Genomic DNA, 25,652 nt, shown 5'->3' with positions numbered 1-25,652 from the left:
ATGTCTTATGTCGCATAGTATAATGACTGTATGTTTTGGGAAAGACAGCTAGAGTACATATGTATTAATTACATGTTTCATTACCTGTTAATTTGAAGTTTACTACTTTTCAGCATAATATACATTTTTCTTTCAGGTCAATAATCCATTTTGTATTTTCTCTAAGAGAATCTTTTCTTGATATTAATATGCTATAAGCACTTAGTTATTAGACCTGTTCTAGTACTTGCATTTTTTTACCCAGTTGTGTCTATCATTTATGAATGTGATCACATAACCTTGCTACAGCTGACTCATGATGGATGACGTTATTAATCCTTATTTCCAGCAATAAGTCAGAAGCAAATATTTTCATGTCCCAGCAATCAATTATCGATCCCAACGCAATGCATTGCTAGCACAAAAAAATTTTTGTTACCGGTTCCAACTATTACCAGTATACAACTAAATAATGCTGCCAGTTTAAGATATATTTCTAGTCCTAAATATAATGAAAATTTTTCTGATGTATTGATTCCCTTATGTCTATGTATTATTGGACTACAGACCTTGAGTAATAGTTACAATGAGTAACATTTTAAATATGTCTTATGTCACTTGCATGATATCATATATAAACACTAACAACTTGATGATATACACAATAACTCTTGTTTTGAATGATGACTTCTGAGTAATACTGAATGACATTTTGTAATAGTGCATAAATGCTATGCCAATGATTACTGCAATGAGATGACTTATGCATAAATGCTATGCCAATAATTACTGTAATGAGATGACTTATTAATGATGTTCTGTTACATTCCATAAATGCTATGCCAATAATTACTGTAATGAGATGACTTATGCATAAATGCTATGCAAATAATTACTGCAATGAGATGACTTATTAATAATGTCCTGTTACACTCCATAAATACTATGCCAATAAATGCTATGCCAATAATTACTGTAATGAGATGATTTATTATGCTTAGTAACTAGCCAATGAGTACCAATAATTATTCAGATCGGTTGATACACTAGTGTAATTCCGAATGATGACTAGCATAAGACTTAATGTATCCTTCACCTTCTGACCTAATCACCACCAACTACTGCAATATCCGTATTTCCTGTCCATCCTCATGATCATGGAGCACTATATTTGGTTTTTGCACTTGTTCTACGTTGATGTAAGAGGATGGATTCTACAAGAATGTGGTGCTGACATATAAAGCTGTCCACCACCTTGAACGATGGAATTGTTATTATGGTCCTACTGTTTGGAGTACCTAATGTACTACCAAAATGATAACATACAATATTAATGCAACATTTCAGTGTCTTGGCTACACTGATAAATACTTCAGGAAGAGAACTTCTGACTGTCTCACTTGGTGTTGTGCTTCTGCAGAAAGATATGCACTTTCAATGCAGCTACGTGCAACCCACTGTGCTACAACCATGATGCTATCCTTCCCAACCCTATCCTAGTTCTTGTAAAATGTTAAAGACTTTTACAGTGCGTGTGCACTTCATTTCATTTGTTAATATGATCAGTTCTCCTAAATATGCTAAAGACTTATACAGTGCGTGTGCACTTTATTTCATTTCGCAATATATTTAAATTCTTGTAAAATGGTAAAGACATATACAGTGCGTGTGCACTTTATTTCATTTCTTAATGTATTCAGTTCATGTAAATATGCTAACGACTTCTACAGTGTGTGTGCACTTTATTTCACTCCTTCATATGTCTAATTCATGTAAAAATGCCAAAGAGTTTTACAGTGCGTGTGCACTTTATGTCACTTGTTAATATATTTTGTACTCATTGCGTATACATTTTGTCATTTCTTAATATGTTATGAACTCAGTGTGTGTGCACTCTATTTCATTTCTTAATATGTTCTGCACTTATCAATAATGTTTATACTCTGTGGCTGTAGACTTAGTAAACTAAATAGATTATAGAAAAATTTGTTGCTCATGGCAAGTCCAATTGACTCACCACCGCTGCCAAATTTTTGCCCCCCCCAGTGGAGGGTTATGTAAGAGGTCCATGACTAAGGAATTTGTTGCTAGCGCACTCGAGCAGATGTAATTTCGATGGATTGCTCACGCACTGCCTGCGATATGTAAGCTATAAGAGAATCTCAGACCAGAGAGCAGTGTTGTATGCAGTAAGAGCAGTGTCTGTAGCAGTGGGAGTAAGTAGTAGCGAGCAGTCGTGTGCATGAAGTTGTCTGGGCCGCTCGTGTGGAGCGATTTCTGTGCCTGAACATTGTAGTATAAGGTAAAAGCAGCCTCGCGCATATGCAGCATTATTGTATCAAGTCCCATGTAAATGTTTTAAAAAATCTCTTAATAATAATCTTTGTTATAAAAATTAACTTTTGACAATCATTCATCTCAATTTAAAGAATTTACTAATTTCTCCAATCCATGGTCATCCCGATTATTGTAAAGAAAAATCAGATGTTTCCTTTTATACATGACAAATCTATCGACCAGCATTGCACTGGGCTGTGCCAGGAAAAATTATTATAAGAGCAGATATATATGCGTTATCCGGCGACTTCATTGAGGTAAGAATTTTCAATTTATACAGTATGATCTTTCAGGGCCATGACGCAGCACTGCTGACATCCAAAATTTACCAGTTTAAATTCACAGTCAATTATTGAAAGGTTATCTATCAGTCACATTTTTTTATTAGGAGATTAGTCACATGTTATTGTTCCAAGGTTGCGTAATTTATCTGTGGGAGGTTACGCTGAATGTGAATTATAGAATTATATCTTTTACTGTTGGGAGGTTATTATATAATTATCTTTGGGAGGTTTCAACTGGCCTTCTTCTGACCAACACACACCCATCACTGACACCGAGGCGGGAGCAGATTTTATCAGATAAAACAACAGTCGTCCATCATGTACTCTAAAGAGTACTTGCTTGACACCGCAGAAGTCGCAAACGGTGATGGTTTGGGGTCTGTGGAATGCACGCTTCAGGGCGTCTGGCTCGGAGCTTTCCTTGTAACAGTTCTTTGTGTCTCCGTGGTGCCAAATGGTGCTCAGATTGTTGCTGCAGACGCCAGAGCCATACGTCGAACACGATGGTCTTCCCTCTCGGTAGTGCCACGCGGCCGTTTGGAGCCAAGTCTGCTCGGTGCAGTACATTCTCGTGACCACTGCTGCCAGCGGTCATGTACAGAGGCTACATTCCTGCCAAGTCTTACCGTAATATCGCAGAAGAAACATCCAGCTTCTCGTGGCCCTATTATTCGACCTCGTTTAAACTCAGTGGGGTATTGATAACGGCGCCTGAGAGACATTTTTGGCTAACACCAACTCACCACGTCCAATCCAAACGGCAACTAACGCTCACAATCGTTCCAGAGTATGTGGCGTTCGCTGTGTTATTCAGTGGTTTGATATTTAACTAATTTGTAAATTAAAATGATAATGTTATTTCATTATAGTGATTAATTACAAAATAATTTTTTCTCCTGTCTAAAGATTTGGTCAAGTCGCTAAGGAAATCCAAGTTAACGTTGTGTTAAAGTGTCATGTGTAAGTTGTGTGTCACTAAATCACAGTTCATACAACAGATTCTATACAACGATTGATTATGATGGTAACAGTTATCATCAGCAATATGATCATTAAAACCACCGAATATCAGCCGCGCACAACACTGACGTATATTACCTGAAACGATATTCTTTGCAACTCGTGGGTAATTAATTTCGGCTCCATACATCAGCAAGAAACGTTTGTCATATGGATCGTGTTATGAGCACTGTTTTTAAAGAACCAATCTGATTCGAATTTTTTCATTAAAATGAGTTCGGGATCACCGGTCTACATTTATTTTTACACATTATTTTTTACCTTCGGCATTTATGTCTGCAGATTTGCGTAATTTGAATTTGCCGCCGAGATAATTGTTAAGATGGCGGCGGACAATTGACAGAGACTTTCTATTGTTAGAGCAAATTTCCTTTTAACAGGATAAGTATTTGAATTAATGCTTATTAAAGTTTACTTTTATATTGTGCACTATTCAGACTAATTTTCTTCAAGCAAACCTTTGATGCTTCCGTAAGAAACACAGATAAAAATGCCATACAAATCGCCATCATCAATGGTGGCGCTTCTTGAGCGGAAATAGATAATTAACACAGGTAATGCTTATTGAGAGAGGAATTAAAAATAATTATTCACTCATATTTATAATAATAATGAACTCTATTGTCAAGTTATAACTAACAAATAATTACAATTTCTCAACAGACGTTAGTTTGATATGCGTCTTGCCTCCGCAACCTACAAAAGCCAACCAAAAAAAGGTAAAAACAAAGGAAGGCAAACGAAGATCGTAAAAGGAATTTACAATTATAACCGTCTTTGTATAATACACATCGATATGTTCATTTACATCCGAAATATTGTATAAATAATTAATATTTATCATCGTTTTGTTTTATTTCACTGTTTTCCATATGTCGGATAGATAATGTTTATAACTGTTAGAGGCATAATTTCCTCTCGTCGCACTGTAGCTAAACTTTATCTCGTGGATGTTACAAGTGTATTTGAAGCAAACCTGATTTGCATCCTCAAATACACAGGGTGTTACAAAAAGGTACGGCCAAACTTTCAGGAAACATTCCTCACACACAAACAAAGAAAATATGTTATGTGGACATGTGTCCGGAAACGCTTACTTTCCACGTTAGAGCTCATTTTATTACTTCTCTTCAAATCACATTAATCATGGAATGGAAACACACAGCAACAGAACGTACCAGCGTGACTTCAAACACTTTGTTACAGGAAATGTTCAAAATGTCCTCCGTTAGCGAGGATACATGCATCCACCCTCCGTCGCATGGAATCCCTGATGCGCTGGTGCAGCCCTGGAGAATGGCGTATTGTATCACAGCCGTCCACAATACGAGCGCGAAGAGTCTCTACATTTGGTACCGGGGTTGCGTAGACAAGATCTTTCAAATGCCCCCATAAATGAAAGTCAAGAGAGTTGAGGTCAGGAGAGCGTCGAGGCCATGGAATTGGTCCGCCTCTACCAATCCATCGGTCACCGAATCTGTTGTTGAGAAGCGTACGAACACTTCGACTGAAATGTGCAGGAGCTCCATCGTGCATGAACCACACGTTGTGTCGTACTTGTAAAGGCACATGTTCTAGCAACGCAGGTAGAGTAACCCCTATGAAATCACGATAACGTGCTCCATTGAGCGTAGGTGTAAGAACATGGGGACCAATCAAGACATCACCAACAATGCCTGCCCAAAGGTTCACAGAAAATCGGTGTTGATGACGTGATTGCACAATAGCGTGCGGATTCTCGTCAGCCCACACATGTTGATTGTGAAAATTTACAATTTGATCACGTTGGAATGAAGCGTCATCCGTAAAGAGAACATTTGCACTGAAATGAGGATTGACACATTGTTGGATGAACCATTCGCAGAAGTGTACCCGTGGAGGCCAATAAGCTGTTGATAGTGCCTGCACACGCTGTACATGGCACGGAAACGACTGGTTCTCCCGTAGCATTCTCCATACAGTGACGTGGTAAACGTTACCTTGTACAGCAGCAACTTCTCTGACGCTGACATTAGGGTTATCGTCAACTGCACGAAGAATTGCCTCGCCCATTGCGGGTGTCCTCGTCGTTCTAGGTCTTCCCCAGTCGCGAGTCATAGGCTGGAATGTTCCGTGCTCCCGAAGACGCCGATCAATTGCTGCGAACGTCTTCCTGTCGGGACACCCTCGTTCTGGAAATCTGCCTCGATACAAACGTACGGCGCCACGGCTATTGCCCCGTGCTAATCCATACATCAAATGGGCATCTGCCAACTCCGCATTTGTAAACATTGCACTGACTGCAAAACCACGTTCGTGATGAACACTAACCTGTTGATGCTACGTACTGATGTGCCTGATGCTAGTACTGTAGAGCAATGAGTCGCATGTCAACACAAGCACCGAAGTCAACATTACCTTCCTTCAATTGGGCCAACTGGCGGTGAATCGAGGAAGTACAGTACATGCTGACGAAACTAAAATGAGCTCTAACATGAAAATTAAGCGTTTCCGGACACATGTCCACATAACATCTTTTCTTTATTTGTGTGTGGGGAGGAATGTTTCCTGGAAAGTTTGGCCGTACCTTTTTGCAACACCCTATATATATATATATATATATATATTGGCCACGACATCTTGGTAGATGATTGTTGCAGTGTCTGTGTGTTCATGGGTTGCATTTTTTCATATGACTTGTCAAGCCAATGGCAGCACGGCATCTCTTGCCGCAGTTCTCACAAGTGTATCTGGCTGCTGAGGCAGGAGCAGTGGTAGCATTGCGAAGCTTTTTCTGCCTTAATCTGTCTAACAAACCTTCATCATGCTTTGACATTCCAGATGATATATCATCATGCCACTCTGGTCTCATTCTAGCTCGTGCCTCCCATCTGTTTGTGTCGATTCCAAAGCTCTCCATAACTCGTTTACAGGAGTCCTTGAACTTCAATACAAGACGTCCGCCGGCCGCGGTGGTCTAGCGGTTCTAGGCGCTCAGTCCGGAACCGCGCGACTGCTACGGTCGCAGGTTCGAATCCTGCCTCCGGCATGGGTGTGTGTGATGTCCTTAGGTTAGTTAGGTTTAAGTAGTTCTAAGTTCTAGGGGACTGATGACTACAGATGTTAAGTCCCATAGTGCTCAGAGCCACAGGACGTCCTACAGGTCTTTTAGCTATAGAAATCTCTCCAAGCATCACCTCACGAGGTAATCTGTCAGGATCCATACGGTGGACGAGTCCCAGCCAGCAGTTAGTTTTAGATAGCACTGCTTCGTTGGTCACTCGGTCCTTCCACGTTATTCCGAGGATGGATCTCAGGCATCGCATATGGAAAGCATTAAGGCGACGTTCTTTTTTGGCATAGGTAGTCCATGCTTACGAAGCATACAAAAGGATGCTGAGGACGCAAATTTGATATACATCCTCATATTGGCTCAAAAATGGTTCAAATGGCTCTAAGTACTTTGGGACTTAACATCCGAGGTCATCAGTGCCCTAGACTTAGAACTACTTAAACCTAACTAACCTAAGGACGTCACATACATCCATGCCCGAGGCAGGATTCGAACCTGCGACCGTAGCAGCAGCGTGGTTCCGGACTGAAGCGCCTAGAACCGCTCGGCCACAGCGGCCGGCCTCATAGTGGCGCTACTAGCGCCTCTCTTATGCAGCTGGTGCGAAATTTGAGTAGACATCATCTTCCACAAGTAACCAGTCGTTTGTATGGAAGCATAACCAGGGTTGTTAGTTCAAGACGTCGAACCGTGTATTCACTTCCGATAGTTGGTTCCGTAGCTGAAAATAGTTTGGGATCGCTCAACACTAGATTAGATTAGATTAAATTAGATTAGTTTTTCGTTCCATAGATCCGTGTTGAGGAGATCCTCGTTGATGTGGAAGATGTCCAAAAAATTTTTTTTATTCTTTTTATATTTTTTTTTAAAAAAGCTGAAATAACAATACTAATAGTATGAATATATACAATATATCATTTGTTTCTATTAAAAAGTTCGTCAATGGAGTAGAAGGAGTTGGCCACTAGTCAGTCTTTCAGGCTCCTTTTAAACTGATCTTTATTTGTAACTAAATTTTTTATGTTTGCTAGCAAATTATTGAAAATGAGAGTTCCTGAGTAGTGGACCCCTTTTTGAACTAAAGTAAGTGCTTTTGAGTCCTTGTGCAGATTATTTTTGTTCCTGGTATTGTATGTATGAACTGAGCTGTTTGTTGGAAAAAGAGATATACTCGTATTATTTACGACAAATTTCATTAAGGAGTAGATATACTGAGAGGCAGTAGTTAGTATACCCAGTTCTTTGAAGAGGTTTCTACAGGACGTCCGTGAATTTACTCCACAAATAATACGTATTACACGCTTTTGGATTCTGAAAACTTTTGTTTTGCTTGAAGAGTTACCGCAAAGTATTATACCATTTGATATTATGGAATGAAAGTAGGCAAAGTATGCAAGGTTTTTCATTTTTATGTCGCCTGTGTCTGCTAACACTCGAATTGCAAATACAGATTTGTTAAGGCGTTTCTGCAGTTCTGTGGTGTGCTCCTTCCAACTGAATTTATTATCAAGTTGTAATCCCAGGAATTTAAGACTGTCAACCTCATCTATCTGCTCTTCTTCATACTTTATGCATATACTGGGTGGAAACCTCTTACAGGTTCTGAATTGCATATAGTGAGGCTTTTCGAAGTTTAATGTCAGTGAGTTGCCTTTAAACCATTTATTAATATCCATGAAAATATCATTAGCAGATCTTTCTAGAACTACACTCAACATACTATTTATTGCAATGCTTGTGTCATCTGCAAATAAAACGAACTCTGCTTCTGGCAGTGTAACTGATGAGAGATCATTAATGTAGTCAAGAAAAAGCAATGGCCCTAAGATGGATCCTTGTGGGACACCACATGTAATTTCTTCCCATTCTGATGATGACTGATGACTTAATTGACTAGTCCCTTGAACTGACACCCTTTGTTTCCTGTTAGCGAGGTATGACTTGAACCATTTTGTAGCACTGCCTGTGACACCATAGAATTCTAATTTATTTAAAAGTATGTCGTGGTTCACACAATTGAATGCCTTTGACAAATCACAGAAAATACCTGCTGCTTGTAACTTGTTTTCACTGTAGTTGTAAATAGCCTTGTTGCTATCAGAACCCTTCAGAAATCTAAACTGTGTTCTTGATAATATGTTATTTGTGATCAGATGGTTGAGAAGCTGCCTGTACATTACTTTCTTTAAAATTTTTGGGAATGCACTTTTATGAATCTAAATGTTGGGACATGCTGTGTTTTGTGAGTTTCCAAGAGCGAACGCTGCCGCAAGTAGCGTTGGTACTGTAGAGGAGCGGTCCAGAGACGAGAGGAGTCGCAGCTGGCGACACCTGTCGGGACGCGTCACCGGCGAGCGGCGTCTCCTTTCCGGCGAGTGGGCGCGCGCCTTCCTGACTGAGCGGGACGCCAGCCACTGCACCCGCACTGTATTGATCGGCGTGGGCGTCGCGACGTCCCTCGCGCGGTCCACGGGCCACTGCAACAGGCGGCGGCGGCGGCTCCCTGCCCCAGGGGAGCGGCGCTCACAGCCGGAGGGTAGCGGGAGGGTGCCCCGCCCTCCCCTCGCCGCCCTCTATGTGGGTGAGCTGCCGACCACACAGCCTGCGAGGGAAGACTCGAGCGCAAGCCTGCCAACAATCTGCCGGAAGATAAGTGGTGTGACAAGTGGTGTGACCGGTAGTTCATCATCGTAGGAGTACACTGAGGTGACAAAGATCACGGGATAGCGATATGCACATACACAGATGGTGGGAGTATCGCGTATACAAGGTAGAAATGGGCAGCGCATCAGCGGAGCTGTCCACTCAGGTGATCCATGTGAAAAGGTTTCCGACGTGATTGTGGCCGGAAGACGGGAATCAACAGACTCTGAACACGGAATGGAGCTAAACGTATCGGATATTCCATTTCGGAAATCGTTTGGAAATTCAATATTCCGAGATCCACAGTGTCAAGAGTACACCGCGATTACCATATTAGAGACATTACCTCTCACCACAGATAATGCAGAGCCCGACGGCCTTCACTTAACGACCAAGAGCAGCAGCAAGTTGTCAGTACTAACAGACAAGCAAAACTGCGTGAAATAACTGCAGATATCAATGTGGGACGTACGATGAACATATCCGTTAGGACAGTGCGGTGAAATCTGGCGTTAACAGGCTACAGAAGCAGATGGCAGACGCGAATGCATTTGCTATCGTCACTGTGCATGCTCATCGTGGCATAATGGCGTAGACTGTGTTTACAGCTAGCCACTGTGACCGAGCGGTTCTAGGCGCTTCAGTCCGGAACTGCGCTGCTGCTACGGCCGCAGGTTCGAATCCTGCCTCGGAGATGGATGTGTGTGTTGACCTTAGGTTAGTTAGGTTTAAGTAGTTCTAAGTCTAGGGGACTGATGACCTCAGATGTTAAGTCCTATAGTGCTTAGAGCCATTTGAACCAACTGTGTTTACATGGAATGGGCTGGATCTTCTGGACCAACTCAAACGGTCATTGACTGGAAATGGGTATGTTCTATTACTTGGAGACCATTTGCAGCCATTCATGTTCCCAACAACTATGGAATTTTTATAGATGACAATGCGCCATGTGAGTGGGCCACAGTTATTCACGATAGGTTTGAAGAACATTCTCGATATAATTTGGCCACCCAGAATGCCTGCCGTGAATCCTATCGAAAATATATGGGACGTAATCGAGAGATCAGTTCGTGCACATCATCCTGCACCGGCATCAATTTCGCAATTATGGACTGCTACAGAGGCATTATGGCTCACTATTCCTGCTTGCCCCCCCATGAACCATGGACCTTGCCGTTGGTGGGGAGGCTTGCGTGCCTCAGCGATACAGATAGCCGTACCGTAGGTGCAACCACAACGGAGGGGTATCTGTTGAGAGGCCAGACAAACGTGTGGTTCCTGAAGAGGGGCAGCAGCCTTTTCAGTAGTTGCAAGGGCAACAGTCTGGATGATTGACTGATCTGGCCTTGTAACAATAACCAAAACGGCCTTGCTGTGCTGGTACTGCGAACGGCTGAAAGCAAGGGGAAACTACAGCCGTAATTTTTCCCGAGGGCATGCAGCTTTACTGTATGATTACATGATGATGGCGTCCTCTTGGGTAAAATATTCCGGAGGTAAAATAGTCCCCCATTCGGATCTCCGGGCGGGGACTACTCAAGAGGATGTCGTTATCAGGAGAAATAAAACTGGCGTTCTACGGATCGGAGCGTGGAATGTCAGATCCCTTAATCGGGCAGGTAGGTTAGAAAATTTAAAAAGGGAAATGGATAGGTTAAAGTTAGATATAGTGGGAATTAGTGAAGTTCGGTGGCAGGAGGAACAAGACTTCTGGTCAGGTGACTACAGGGTTATAAACACAAAATCAAATAGGGGTAATGCAGGAGTATGTTTAATAATGAATAGGAAAATAGGAATGCGGGTAAGCTACTACAAACAGCATAGTGAACGCATTATTGTGGCCAAGATAGATACGAAGCCCACGCCTACTACAGTAGTACAAGTTTATATGCCAACTAGCTCTGCAGATGACGAAGAAATTGAAGAAATGTATGATGAAATAAAAGAAATTATTCAAATTGTGAAGGGAGACGAAAATTTAATAGTCATGGGTGACTGGAATTCGAGTGTAGGAAAAGGGAGAGAAGGAAACATAGTAGGTGAATATGGATTGGGGGACAGAAATGAAAGAGGAAGCCGCCTGGTCGAATTTTGCACAAAGCACAACATAATCATAACTAACACTTGGTTTAAGAATCATGAAAGAAAGTTGTATACATGGAAGAACACTGGAGATACTAAAAGGTATCAGATAGATTATATAATGGTAAGACAGAGATTTAGGAACCAGGTTTTAAATTGTAAGACATTTCCAGGGGCAGATGTGGACTCTGACCACAATCTATTGGTTATGACCTGTAGATTAAAACTGAAGAAACTGCAAAAAGGTGGGAATTTAAGGAGATGGGACCTGGATAAACTAAAAGAACCAGAGGTTGTACAGAGATTCAGGGAGAGCATAAGGGAGCAATTGACAGGAATGGGGGAAATAAATACAGTAGAAGAAGAATGGGTAGCTTTGAGGGATGAAGTAGTGAAGGCAGCAGAGGATCAAGTAGGTAAAAAGACGAGGGCTAGTAGAAATCCTTGGGTAACAGAAGAAATATTGAATTTAATTGATGAAAGGAGAAAATATAAAAATGCAGTAAGTGAAACAGGCAAAAAGGAATACAAACGTCTCAAAAATGAGATCGACAGGAAGTGCAAAATGGCTAAGCAGGGATGGCTAGAGGACAAATGTAAGGATGTAGAGGCCTATCTCACTAGGGGTAAGATAGATACCGCCTACAGGAAAATTAAAGAGACCTTTGGAGATAAGAGAACGACTTGTATGAATATCAAGAGCTCAGATGGAAACCCAGTTCTAAGCAAAGAAGGGAAAGCAGAAAGGTGGAAGGAGTATATAGAGGGTCTATACAAGGGCGATGTACTTGAGGACAATATTATGGAAATGGAAGAGGATGTAGATGAAGATGAAATGGGAGATATGATACTGCGCGAAGAGTTTGACAGAGCACTGAAAGACCTGAGTCGAAAGAAGGCCCCCGGAGTAGACAATATTCCATTGGAACTACTGACGGCCGTGGGAGAGCCAGTCCTGACAAAACTCTACCATCTGGTGAGCAAAATGTATGAAACAGGCGAAATACCCTCAGACTTCAAGAAGAATATAATAATTCCAATCCCAAAGAAAGCAGGTGTTGACAGATGTGAAAATTACCGAACTATCAGCTTAATAAGTCACAGCTGCAAAATACTAACACGAATTCTTTACAGACGAATGGAAAAACTAGTAGAAGCCAACCACGGGGAAGATCAGTTTGGATTCCGTAGAAACACTGGAACACGTGAGGCAATACTGACCTTACGACTTATCTTAGAAGAAAGATTAAGGAAAGGCAAACCTACGTTTCTAGCATTTGTAGACTTAGAGAAAGCTTTTGACAATGTTGACTGGAATACTCTCTTTCAAATTCTAAAGGTGGCAGGGGTAAATTACAGGGAGCGAAAGGCTATTTACAATTTGTACAGAAACCAGATGGCAGTTATAAGAGTCGAGGGACATGAAAGGGAAGCAGTGGTTGGGAAGGGAGTAAGACAGGGTTGTAGCCTCTCCCCGATGTTGTTCAATCTGTATATTGAGCAAGCAGTAAAGGAAACAAAAGAAAAATTCGGAGTAGGTATTAAAATCCATGGAGAAGAAATTAAAACTTTGAGGTTCGCCGATGACATTGTAATTCTGTCAGAGACAGCAAAGGACTTGGAAGAGCAGTTGAATGGAATGGACAGTGTCTTGAAAGGAGGATATAAGATGAACATCAACAAAAGCAAAACAAGGATAATGGAATGTAGTCTAATTAAGTCGGGTGATGCTGAGGGAATTAGATTAGGAAATGAGGCACTTAAAGTAGTAAAGGAGTTTTGCTATTTGGGGAGCAAAATAACTGATGATGGTCGAAGTAGAGAGGATATAAAATGTAGGCTGGCAATGGCAAGGAAAGCGTTTCTGAAGAAGAGAAATTTGTTAACATCCAGTATTGATTTAAGTCTCAGGAAGTCATTTCTGAAAGTATTCGTATGGAGTGTAGCCATGTATGGAAGTGAAACATGGACGATAAATAGTTTGGACAAGAAGAGAATAGAAGCTTTCGAAATGTGGTGCTACAGAAGAATGCTGAAGATTAGATGGGTAGATCACATAACTAATGAGGAAGTATTGAACAGGATTGGGGAGAAGAGAAGTTTGTGGCACAACTTGACCAGAAGAAGGGATCGGTTGGTAGGACATATTCTGAGGCATCAAGGGATCACCAATTTAGTATTGGAGGGCAGCGTGGAGGGTAAAAATCGTAGAGGGAGACCAAGAGATGAATACACTAAGCAGATTCAGAAGGATGTAGGTTGCAGTAGGTACTGGGAGATGAAAAAGCTTGCACAGGATAGAGTAGCATGGAGAGCTGCATCAAACCAGTCTCAGGACTGAGGACCACAACAACAACAACAACAACATTCCTGCTTGGTAGTTTTTAAAGGCATATTTGCAGGATGCGAGTGGATATATAGCAAAAACGTAGATATAAGTTCAGAATATAAATAAAGAATTACATAAGATATTAATTAGTATAAGCGGTTGTATCGATTGTGGCGTGCAACCGCTGAAACATTAGAATAATTACGCAGTTCAGTTCTCTTGCAGAGACGGCACCTTTTTTTGTTCTGGAAGCCGTCCTGATCGGATGCATGTCTGCCATCGCTGCAGATAATTATTTGGAACACCGCCATTACTATACATATTGAGAAGTAATATCACTAGGCGTACTCATAGTTGCACACAGCAACAGAATTAATGTAAGGGTTTGCGTTATTTAATTTAGTATAATATTTTGTGAATACAGTGATATTATATAATCTTGTGTTTCACTTATGTTGCAAGTTATTGTTCCAATTAAACGGCGTCTTGGCAAGACTATAGATTCCAGGTTACAAATTATATCAAAAGTTCCAGTACGAACCAAAGCTTAGGAATTATTCAAACAACGAAGTCCGATAAAGAAAAATCACTCACAGTCCCATTTACAATGAAAGGACCTTACGCAAAAAACCATTGTCAAGCACGCAAAGTTTGTACAAACTAATAACATACTATTGTCATTAATTATTATTATTTGCTTGTCCTTCGATATACTCAAACCAGACAGAAAAAGCCACGATAAATCAAAACTTCCAGCGATTTGTTGAGTCCATGCCACGCCGAGTTGCTCCACTATATCGGGCAAAAGAAAGGCGACATTATATTAGAAGGTATCCCATGACTTTTGACACCACAGTGTTTTTATTTATATATGGTACATAGTATAAGATGAAAACTATATGGGACATTGTCAAATGGGAGACAGCTCAACCAGTCAATATGCAAGATTTCGTAAGAATTAAACTAAATGACAATGTTGTGACAATTTCCAAGTATGAAATTTCATGGCAGATTAAAACTGTGTGCCGGACCGAGACTCGAACTCGTGACCTTTGCCTTTCGCGGGCAAGTGCTCTACCAACTGAGCACGACTCATGGCTCTGGCTAAGCTATGTCTCCGCAATATCCTTTCTTACCAATATTCTTTCTTCCAGGAGTGTTACTTCTGCAAGTTTCGCAGGAGAGCTTCTGTGAAGTTTGGAACGTAGGAGACGAGGTACTGGCGGAATTAAGGCTGTGAGGAAGAGGGCGTGAGTCGTGCTTGGGTAGTTCATTTGGTAGAGCGCTTGCCCGCGAAAGGCAAAGGTCCCGAGTTCGAGTATCGGCCCGGCACACAGTTTTAATCTTCCAGGAAGTTTCATATCAGCGCACACTCCGCTGTAGAGTGAAAATTTCATTCTAATTTCCAAGTACTTTTAACAGTCACTTGCTGAACGGAGCAGCAAACATAGGAGTAAATTGGCCACCTGAAGAAGCAGCAGAAAATACCAAAAATGTCATCCACAAAACTTTAAACAGCTAGCAGTATCTCCAGCATCCTACAGTGAAATTAATAGAGTCATAAATACTTCTAAAAAACAAAACCTCTTGCGGGGTTGATGGGATTTCAGACAGAATTCCGAAAAGTTATTCTTTTTTAATTCAGTAAGTAAGTCCTTAGTGATACATGCAATGTGCCAATGGCACAGGGAATTTTTACAGATGGGTTAAAATTTGCAATTATTAAACCGCTTCATAAGAAAGGTGGCAACACAGACTGAAACAATTGTCGTCCATTTTACTTATTGACATATTTTTCCAAACATTCGAAAAAATAATGTACTCAAAAGTGGTCGCATACTTAAGTGGAAACAGTTTACTTAGCATCATAGTTTGGCTTCCAGAAATGATGATCGATACAGAATGCTGTTTATGCAGCTCTCATCAGATAGGAAAGTCTTAAATAAAATATATCGCCAGTTGGCGTTTTTTGTGATCTTTGAAGGCGTTTGAATGCATAGATCACGGTGCTCTCTTAGAAAAATTCAAGTTTTATGGAACTTGTGGATCTATGCTCAGCTGATTCGAATCATACTTAACAGACAGAATGCAATATATTGTGTTGAATAATTCAGACACTGTTGGAAAGGTAGAGAATTTTTGTGACTGGGGAAGAAAAAAACAACACAGAAGGGGGTTCGACAGAGTTCAATATTGGGTACACTCCTATTCCCCTCATATGCGAATAATCTTCCACTTAACTTTCAACAAGGAAAATTAGTACTTCGCGCAAACGATACTATTGTTATAATAAATCACATTTGAGAAAAAGCAACAGGAGAGTTAGGAAAAGATGTTTTACAAAGAATTATTAATTGGTTCTCTGGAAATGATATAGCACATGCGCAGGAGTCAGTGAGGAGGCTTGTTGTTGTGGTCTTCAGTCCTGAGACTGGTTTGATGCAGCTCTCCATGCTACTCTATCCTGTGCAAGCTTCTTCATCTCCCAGTACTTACTGCAGCCTACATCCTTCTGAATCTGTTTAGTGTATTAATCTCTTGGTCTCCCTCTATGATTTTTACCCTCCACGCTGCCCTCCAGTACTAAATTTGTGATCCCTTGATGCCTCAGAATATGTCCTACGAACCGATCTCTTCTTCTGGTCATGTTGTGCCACAAACTCCTCTTCTCCCCAATTCTATTCAATACCTAATCATTAGTTATGTGATCTATCCACCTAATCTTCAGCATTCTTCTGTAGCACCACATCTTGAAAGCTTCTATTCTCTTCTTGTCCGAACCATTGATCGTCCATGTTTCACTTCCATACATGGCTACACTCCATACAAATACTTTCAGAAATTACTTCCTGATACTTAAATCTATACTCGATGTAAACAAATTTTTCTTCTTCAGAAACGCTTCCTTGCTATTGCCAGTCTACATTTTATATCCTCTCTACTTCGACCATCATCAGTTATTTTGCTCCCCAAGTAGCAAAAGTCCTTCACTACTTTAAGTGTCTCATTTCCTTATCTAATTCCCGCAGCATCACCCGATTTAATTCGACTACATTCCGTTATCCTCGTTTTGCTTCTGTTGTTGTTCATCTTATATCCTCCTTTCAGGACACTGTCCATTCCGTTCAACTGCTCTTCCAGGTCCTTTGCTGTCTCTGACAGAATTACAATGTCATCGCAAACCTCAAAGTTTTTATTTCTTCTCCATGGATATTAATTCCTACTCCGAATTTTTCTTTTGTTTCCTTTACTGCTTGCTCAATATACAGATTGAATAACATCGGGGATAGGCTACAACCCTGTCTCACTCCCTTCGTGACCACTGCTTCCCTTTCATGATCCTCGACTCTTATAACTGTCATCCAGTTTCTTTACAAATTGTCAGTAGCCTTTCGCTCCCTGTATTTTACCCCTGCCACCTTCAGAATTTGAAAGAGAGTATTCCAGCCAACATTGTCAAAAGCTTTCTCTAAGTCTACAAATGCTAGAAACATAGGTTTGCATTTTCTTAATCTAGCTTCTGAGATAAGTCGTAGGGTCAGTATTGCCTCACGTGTTCCAATATTTTTACGGAATCCAAACTGATCTTCCCCGAGGTCGGCTTCTACCAGTTTTTCCATTCGTCTGTAAAGAATTCGTGTTAGTATTTTGCAGCCATGGCTTATTAAACTGATAGTTCGGTAAATTCCACATCTGTCAACACCTGCTTTCTTTGGGATTGGAATTATTATATTCTTCTTGAAGTCTGATGGTATTTCGCCTGTCTCATACATCTTGCTCTCCAGATGGTAAAGTTTTGTCAGGACTGGCTCTCCCAAGGCTATCAGTAGTTCTAATGGAAGTTGTCTACTCCTGGGCCCTAGTTTTGACTTAGGTCTTTCAGTGCTCTCTCAAACTCCTCACGCAGCATCATATCTCCTATTTCATCTTCATCTACATCCTCTTCCATTTCCATAATACTGTCCTCAAAAACATCGCCCCTGTATACACCCTCTATATACTCCTTCCACCTTTCTGCTTTCCCTTCTTTGCTTAGAACTGGGTTTCCATTTGAGCTCTTGATATTCATGCAAGTGGTTTTTTTTCCAAAGGTTTCTTTAATCTTCCTGTAGGCACTATCTATCTTACTCCTAGTGATACATCCTTCTAGGTCCTTACATTTGTCCTCTATCCATCCCTGCTTAGCCATTTTGCACTTCTTGTCGATCTCATTTTTGAGACGTTTGTATTCCTTTTTGCCTGCTTCATTTACTGAATTCTTGTATTTTCTCCTTTCATCAATTAAATTCAATATCTCTTCTGTTACCCAAGGATTTCTATTAGCCCTCGTCTTTTTAACTAATTGATCCGCTTGTAACGCCGGAAATGCATATCCTCCTATTTCCATCTGTTGTACTATAAATTTTTTTCCTTATTTTGTTACTCGAAGATATGACATTTCTGTGTCTTTACATATTGTAATTGTTTCACTGTTTGTATATATATATATATATATACACTTACGCATTTATGTCGATGTATAATTGGTTTGTTTTGTAAATACTATTTGTATTTTTACGCTGGGTCTTGCCTAGGTAAAACTATGTTATCGAACGACTACATCGATAGGTCATGTGGAGAACCAAAGTGTTTAGGATCTTTGGTAGTGTTATCTCTGCCGCATGGAGAGCGGGCAGAGAGAGTCTGGCTGGAGTAGGGCGATGGAGCAGGTGTGTTGAGTGACGCTCCCGCGAGTTGCCGCGCTTTCGGGGTTTGGCAGCATGTAAATGCGCTCGACTTGCTATAATAGTTTCTGACACGGTGTCGCGGACGGGAAACATTAGCTGGCGCACATCAAGAGCCCGTTTCGCCTGGTGACCGCGTCGAGAAGAAGGTGCGCCAACATCCAGCTTCTGCAACAGCGACGGCCGACAATGAGCGACTGTCGCCACCTCCTCGATTGACGACTGCAAACCTTCAATCAACCAACAAGGAAGACTGGCAGCACGTAAAGTTTTAGAACTGTATGGCAGACCTCAGCTTTTCAAACTGTTCAAATCACAAAAGTACAGCAACGTAGCATGAACCTTTGTTGCTCATTGTCCCAATTGCATTACGAAGCAGCGTCCCTTCCTTTTCCGGAATGAACCCGAGTGTCGTTGAAATTCAAACGCCAGCATTAAAGTAATATCATACCATTTCACTGCTTTAATTTCAAAGTTCAGTTAAAGTATTCATAGCTGGCTACAATATTTAGATTATACATGCAGAAATTAAGAGTGCGAGTTTTGTACTATATTTTGGCTCACCTATGACTACAGCTCAGAGTGGTACGTACTAAATTTTACTATTGTTAATTATTCGGTATCATTGAATTCAAGTTCAAAGTTAAATCTCTTATTTCTAAATTGCATAGATTCAAGTAGATTTTGAAATGATTGTTGAGGTAGCCCAAGACTAACCTTATTTTATTGAATTTCGTAGTGCTTCAGAAACAAAGTTCACCATTAATTTCAGTCACTAAATTAACTTTCAATTTTCCAGTTTTATTAATTCTTTTGCTAAATGAAGACAGAGTGTAGCGAAATTTATTACTTCTGACAAACATTCAGTTTTCACACAACACGTGACAACTTTCAGTTGCCACGCTTTTAGTGCTAATTATATGTGCAATAATCTTTCTTTTTCAGTTATTATAGTAGTTGTCCTTAGGACTGGCGACCGTAATTTTCCACAAATCTCAAATATCTAATTAACGCCAGTTAATTGTTAACGTAACGACCGCATATTTACTTTCTTTATTAACTTTACCCCTTTTCTAAATTAATTTCCACCACTTTCATTTGCATTTTTCCTTTCATTTAGATGTAACCCTTTCCTCCCTCTTTACCAACAAATTAACTTCGGTGACGATTGCTTTTCCCAAATTTCCATTAGGTGCACGCAGTTTAATTTTTCACTGTCATTGAGGTCGATAAGTGAGGGGGAGGTTACACGCTGCTGCTTTCACTATTTCATCCCTCAAAGCTACCCATTCTTATTCTACTGTATTTCTTTCCCCATTCTTGTCAATCGTTCCCTAATGCTCTCCCTGAAACTCTCTACAACCTCTGGTTCTTTCAATTTATCCAGGTCCCATCTCCTCAAATTCCCACCTTTTTGCAGATTCTTCAGTTTTAATCTACAGTTCGTAACCAATAGATTGTGCTCAGAGTCCACATCAGCCCCTGGAAATGTCTTACAGTTTAAAACCTGGTTCCTGAATCTCTGTCTTACCATTATATAATGTATCTGACACCTTTCAGTATCTCCAGGCTTCTTCCATGTATACAACCTTCGTTTATGATTCCTGAACGAAGTGTTAGCTATGATTAAGTTACGCTCTGTGCAAAAGTCTACCAGGCGTCTTCCTGTTTCATTCCTTAACCCCTTTCCATAATACCCTACTACGTTTCCTTATCTTCCTTTTCCTACTGTCCAATTCCAGTCACCCATTACTAATAAATGTTCGGCTCCCTTCACTATCTAAATAATTTCTTTTATCTCATCGTACATTTCATCAATCTCTTCGTCATCTGCGGAGCTAGTTGGCATATGAACTTGTACTACTGTGGTAGGCATGGGCTTCGTATCTATCTTTGTCACAATAATGCGTTCACTATGTTGTTTGTAGTAGCTTACCCGCATTCCTACTTTTTTATTCATTACTAACCCACTCCTGCATTACCCTTATTTGATTTTGTATTTATAACCCTGTATTCACCTGACCAAAAGTCTTGTTCATCCTGCCACCGAACTTCAGTAATTCCCACTATATAACTTCAACCTACCCATTTCCCTTTTTAAATTTTCTAACCTACCTGCCCGAATAAGGGATCTGATATTCCATGCTCCAACCCATAGAACGCCAATTTTCTTTCTCCTGATAACAACGTCCTCCTGAGTAGTCCCTGCCCGGAGATCAGAATGGGGGACTATTTTACCTCCGGAATATTTTACCCAATAGGACTCCATCATCATTTAACCATACAGTAAAGCTGCATGCCCACGGGAAAAATTACGGCTGTAGTTTCCCCTTGCTTTCAGCCATTCGCAGTACCAGCACAGCAAGACTGTTTTGGTTATTCCGGAGGTAAAATAGTCCCCCATTCGGATCTCCGGGCGGGGACTACTCAGGAGGACGTCATTATCAGGCGAAAGAAAACTGGCTTTCTACGGATCGGAGCGTGGAATGTCAGATCCCTTAATCGGGCAGGTAGGATAGAAAATTTAAAAAGGGAGATGGATAGGTTGAAGTTAGATATAGTGGGAATTAGTGAAGTTCGGTGGCAGGAGGAACAAGACTTTTGGTCAGGTGAATACAGGGTTATAAATACAAAATCAAATAGGGGTAATGCAGGAGTAGGTTTAATAATGAATAAAAAAAATAGGAGTGCGGGTAAACTACTACCAACAGCATAGCGAACGCATTATTGTCGCCAAGATAGCCACGAAGCCCATGCCTACTACAGTAGTACAAGTTTATATGCGAACTAGCTCTGCAGATGATGAAGAAATTGATGAAGTGTATGATGAGATAAAAGAAATTATTCAGGTAGTGAAGAGAGACGAAAATTTAATAGTCATGGGTGACTGGGATTCGAGAGTAGGAAAAGGGAGAGAAGGAAACATAGTTGGTGAATATGGATTGGGGGAGAGAAATGAAAGAGGAAGCCGTCTGGTAGAATTTTGCACAGAGCATAACTTGGTTCAAGAGTCATAAAAGAAGGTTGTATACATGGAAGAATCCTGGAGATACTAGAAGGTATAAGATAGATTATATAAAGATAAGACAGAGATTTAGGAACCAGGTTTTAAATTGTAAGACATTTCCAGGGGCTGATGTGGACTCTGATCAAAATCTATTGGTTATGAACTGAAGATTCAAACAGAAGAAACTGCAAAAAGGTGGGAATTTAAGGAGATGGGACCTGGATAAACTGACTAAACCAGAGGTTGTACAGAGTTTCAGGGAGAGCATAAGGGAACAATCGACAGGAATGGGGGAAAGAATTACAGTAGAAGAAGAATGGGTAGCTCTGAGGGATGAAGTAGTGAAGGCAGCAGAGGATCAAGTAGGTAAAAAGACGAGGGCTAGTAGAAATCCTTGGGTAACAGAAGAAACATTGAACTTAATTGATGAAAGGAGAAAATATAAAAACGCAGTAAATGAAGCAGGCAAAAAGGAATACAAACGTCTCAAAATGAGATCGACAGGAAGTTCAAAGTGGCTACGCAGGGATTGCTAGAGGACAAATGTAACGATCTAGAGGCTTATCTCACTACGAGTAAGATAGAGGCCTTTGGAGAAAAGAGAGCCACTTGTATGAATATCAAGAGCTCAGATGGAAACCCAGTTCTAAGCAAAGAAGGGAAAGCAGAAAGGTGGAAGGAGTGTATAGAGGGTCTATACAAGGGCGATGTACTTGAGGACAATATTATGGAAATGGAAGAGGATGTAGATGAAGATGAAATGGGAGATATGATACTGCGTGAAGAGTTTGACAGAACACTGAAAGACCTAAGTCGAAACAAGGCCCCGGGAGTAGACAACATTCCATTGGAACTACTGACGGCCTTGGGAGAGCCAGTCCTGACAAAACTCTACCATCTGGTGAGCAAGATGTATGAGACAGGTGAAATACGCTCAGACTTCACGAAGAATATAGTAATTCAAATCCCAAAGAAAGCGGGTGTTGACAGATGTGAAAATTACCGAACTATCAGTTTAATAAGTCACAGCTGCAAAATACTAACGCGAATTCTTTACAGACGAATGGAAAAACTGGTAGAAGCCGACCTCGGCGAAGATCAGTTTGGATTCCGCAGAAATGTTGGAACATGTGAGGCAATACTGACCCTACGACTTATCTTAGAAAATAGATTAAGGAAAGGCAAACCTACATTTCTAGCATTTGTAGACTTAGAGAAAGCTTTTGACAATGTTGACTGGAATACTCTCTTTAAAATTGTAAAGGTGGCAGGGGTAAAATACAGGGAGCGAAAGGCTATTTACAATTTGTACAGAAAACAGATGGCAGTTATAAGAGTTGAGGGACATGAAAGGGAAGCAGTGGTTGGAAAGGGAGTGAGACAGGGTTGTAGCCTATCCCCGATGTTATTCAATCTGTATATTGAGCAAGCAATAAAAGAAACAAAAGAAAAATTCGGAGTTGGTATTAAAATCCATGGAGAAGAAATAAAAACTTTGAGGTTCGCCGATGACATTGTAATTCTGTCAGAGACAGCAAAGGACTTGGAAGAGCAGTTGAACGGAAATGGACAGAGCCTTGAAAGGAGGATGTAAGATGAACATCAACAAAAGCAAAACGAAGATAATGGAATGTAGTCGAATTAAGTCGGGTGATGCTGAGGGAATTAGATTAGGAAATGAGACACTTAAAGTAGTAAGGGAGTTTTGCTATTTGGGGAGCAAAACAACTGATGATGGTCGAAGTAGAGAGGATATAAAATGTAGACTGGCAATGGCAAGGAAAGCGTTTCTGAAGAAGAGAAATTTGTTAACATCGAGTATAGATTTAAGTGTCAGGAAGTCGTTTCTGAAAGTATTTGTATGGAGTGTAGCCATGTATGGAAGTGAAACAAGCACGATAAATAGTTTGGACAAGAAGAGACTAGAAGCTTTCGAAATGTGGGGCTACAGAAGAATGCTGAAGATTAGGTGGGTAGATCACATAACTAATGAGGAGGTATTGAATAGAATTGGGGAGAAAAGGAGTTTGTGGCACACCTTGACAAGAAGAAGGGACCAGTTGGTAGGACATGTTCTGAGGCATCAAGATATCTCAAATTTAGCGTTGGAAGGCAGCTTGGAGGGTAAAAATCGTAGAGGGAGACCAAGAGATGAATACACTAAGCGGATTCAGAAGGATGTAAGTTGCAGTAGGTTCTGGGAGATGAAGAAGCTTGCACAGGATAGAGTAGCATGGAGAGCTGCATCAAACCAGTCTCAGGACTGAAGACAAAAACAACAACAACAACTTTGCTCTTCGGCAACGGCCTTGCCGCAGTGGTTACACCGGTTCCCGTGAGGTCACCGAAGTTAAGCGCTGTCGGACGTAGTCGGCACTTGGATGGGTGACCATCCAGGCCGCCATGCGCTGTTGCCATTTTTCCGGGTGCATCCAGCCTCGTGATCTAATTGAGGAGCTACTCGACCGAATAGTAGCGGCTTCGGTCAAGAATACCATCATAACGACCGGGAGAGCGGTATGCTGACCCCACGCCCCTCCTATCCGCACCCTCCCTGAGGATGACCCGGCGGTCGGATGGTCCCGGTAGGCCATTCGTGGCCTGAAGACGGAGTGCCTTTTTTACTTTGCTCTTCGTATAATTTCTAATCTTGGAAACAAAAGTATCAACTTCCTGACAAATTTTGCGTATTTCCACTCAGTAATGTCATACCGGGTGATTTCCTGGGGTAACTCGTTGCTTAGAATGTACTGATTACAGGAAAGCGCACAGTAAGAATAATCCGTGGTGTTCTCTGACGGGCGCCAAGTACGTACCCGTACAAGGAGTTAGGCATTTTAACTGCGCCGTCAGAACGCATATACTCGGTAATGTAATTTGTCATAAATAAACCATCACAGTTTCAAACGAACAGTGGTGTCTACCTACAACATTGGAGGGAAGAATGACCGTTATTATCATTTCTAAGGCCATTAGTGGCTCAAAAAGAGTACAACATGCAGCAGCAAACATTTATGGTCCTTTGCCCAAAAGCATAAAATGTGTGACAGATAGAGAAAGTAAGTTTTCAATCTAATTTAAATGAATTTCCCCTGGACTAATCTGTCTATTCCATTGATAAATTTTAACTTAAAAACTTGTAGACAGTAGAAAAAAGTATAACTGCATGAGTAAGACCAAAACTAACACTTTTTTCATTTGTCTTAACACTAATCCTGGGTACATATCCTGTAAACTGACCCGTTCCACGTCATTTCGTTAAAATGATTTATGGAACATGTAACTAAGAAATCCAGACGAAATGAAAGACACTTGTCCCAATAAAGGGTGATCAAACAGTCGCATCGGTACACACTGTTCCTTCCTCTGGTGGCAACGCAGACCTGTATTCTCACATGCTAACGAGGATAAAGGTGCCGAATGGCTTCCAGCAATAGAATGTTCCAAGCATCTTCCACCTTCTGTAGCAAGGTGGCAATGGTCCTTGCAGGGTCTGGAGAACGAGTAGTTTCCCACCTCACTATGTTCCATACGTCTTCAGTTGGCGAGAGATTTGGTGACGTTGCTAGCAAGAGTAGTTGTACAGCACTAAGGGCTCGGCGCGTTAGAACAGGGAGCGCATTATTCTGACGAAAATGCACATCAACTTCTCGTCGAAAACTGGGCAGAGCAGTAGGCACTGATTACTTTTCCTGCAGAAGCACCGAATGTGATCGCCAGTAGTAACTGATGAACCCCTCCCCCCTCACCTCATGAAGCATCTGGTGGGACATGTATGTCGTGGGCGGATGCTCTCAGGAATAGCCAGTTCACGAGGCCTAGGCTGTGCACGTGTAATTCCATTACTCGCATACAGACACAGCGTCCTCCATCACTTATGACAACAGATCGCCATTCCCCTCACCAATCGACACTTTCACGACAGCAGATTAGCTCTGCTTGGCGGCGTAGTGGTGTCAGTGGTGATCTTTGTTCTGTTGCAGAAGTAGACGGTTCCCAATGGTCGTTGATAACACAGCAGGTACAACATGTTACCAGATTTGTTCCTTTGATGATGTTTGGTCCGACAGCGCTGCTCGTCAGTGCATCGATCTTGACGTGTGTCTGTACTACGCAGGCGCCCAGGACTTGGTCTACGTGTTTTGAAACGTTCCACAGACTGCTGTTGAAAGTAGCGGGATTCAACCGATATGCA

General features: G+C 41.1%; 1 pseudogene; it reads left to right on the top strand.

Annotated features, from left to right (window-relative positions):
- The first annotated feature begins 23,756 nt into the window (after positions 1-23,756).
- Positions 23,757-23,874, top strand: LOC126475838 (5S ribosomal RNA; annotated as a pseudogene).
- Positions 23,875-25,652: the final 1,778 nt, after the last annotated feature.

Source organism: Schistocerca serialis, chromosome 4, assembly GCF_023864345.2.
Source record: "Schistocerca serialis cubense isolate TAMUIC-IGC-003099 chromosome 4, iqSchSeri2.2, whole genome shotgun sequence".
In the NCBI taxonomy this organism is placed as follows: Eukaryota; Metazoa; Arthropoda; class Insecta; order Orthoptera; family Acrididae; genus Schistocerca; species Schistocerca serialis.
The sequence above is the reverse complement of the archived record's forward strand: the minus strand, read 5'-3'. Positions and strand labels throughout refer to the sequence as shown.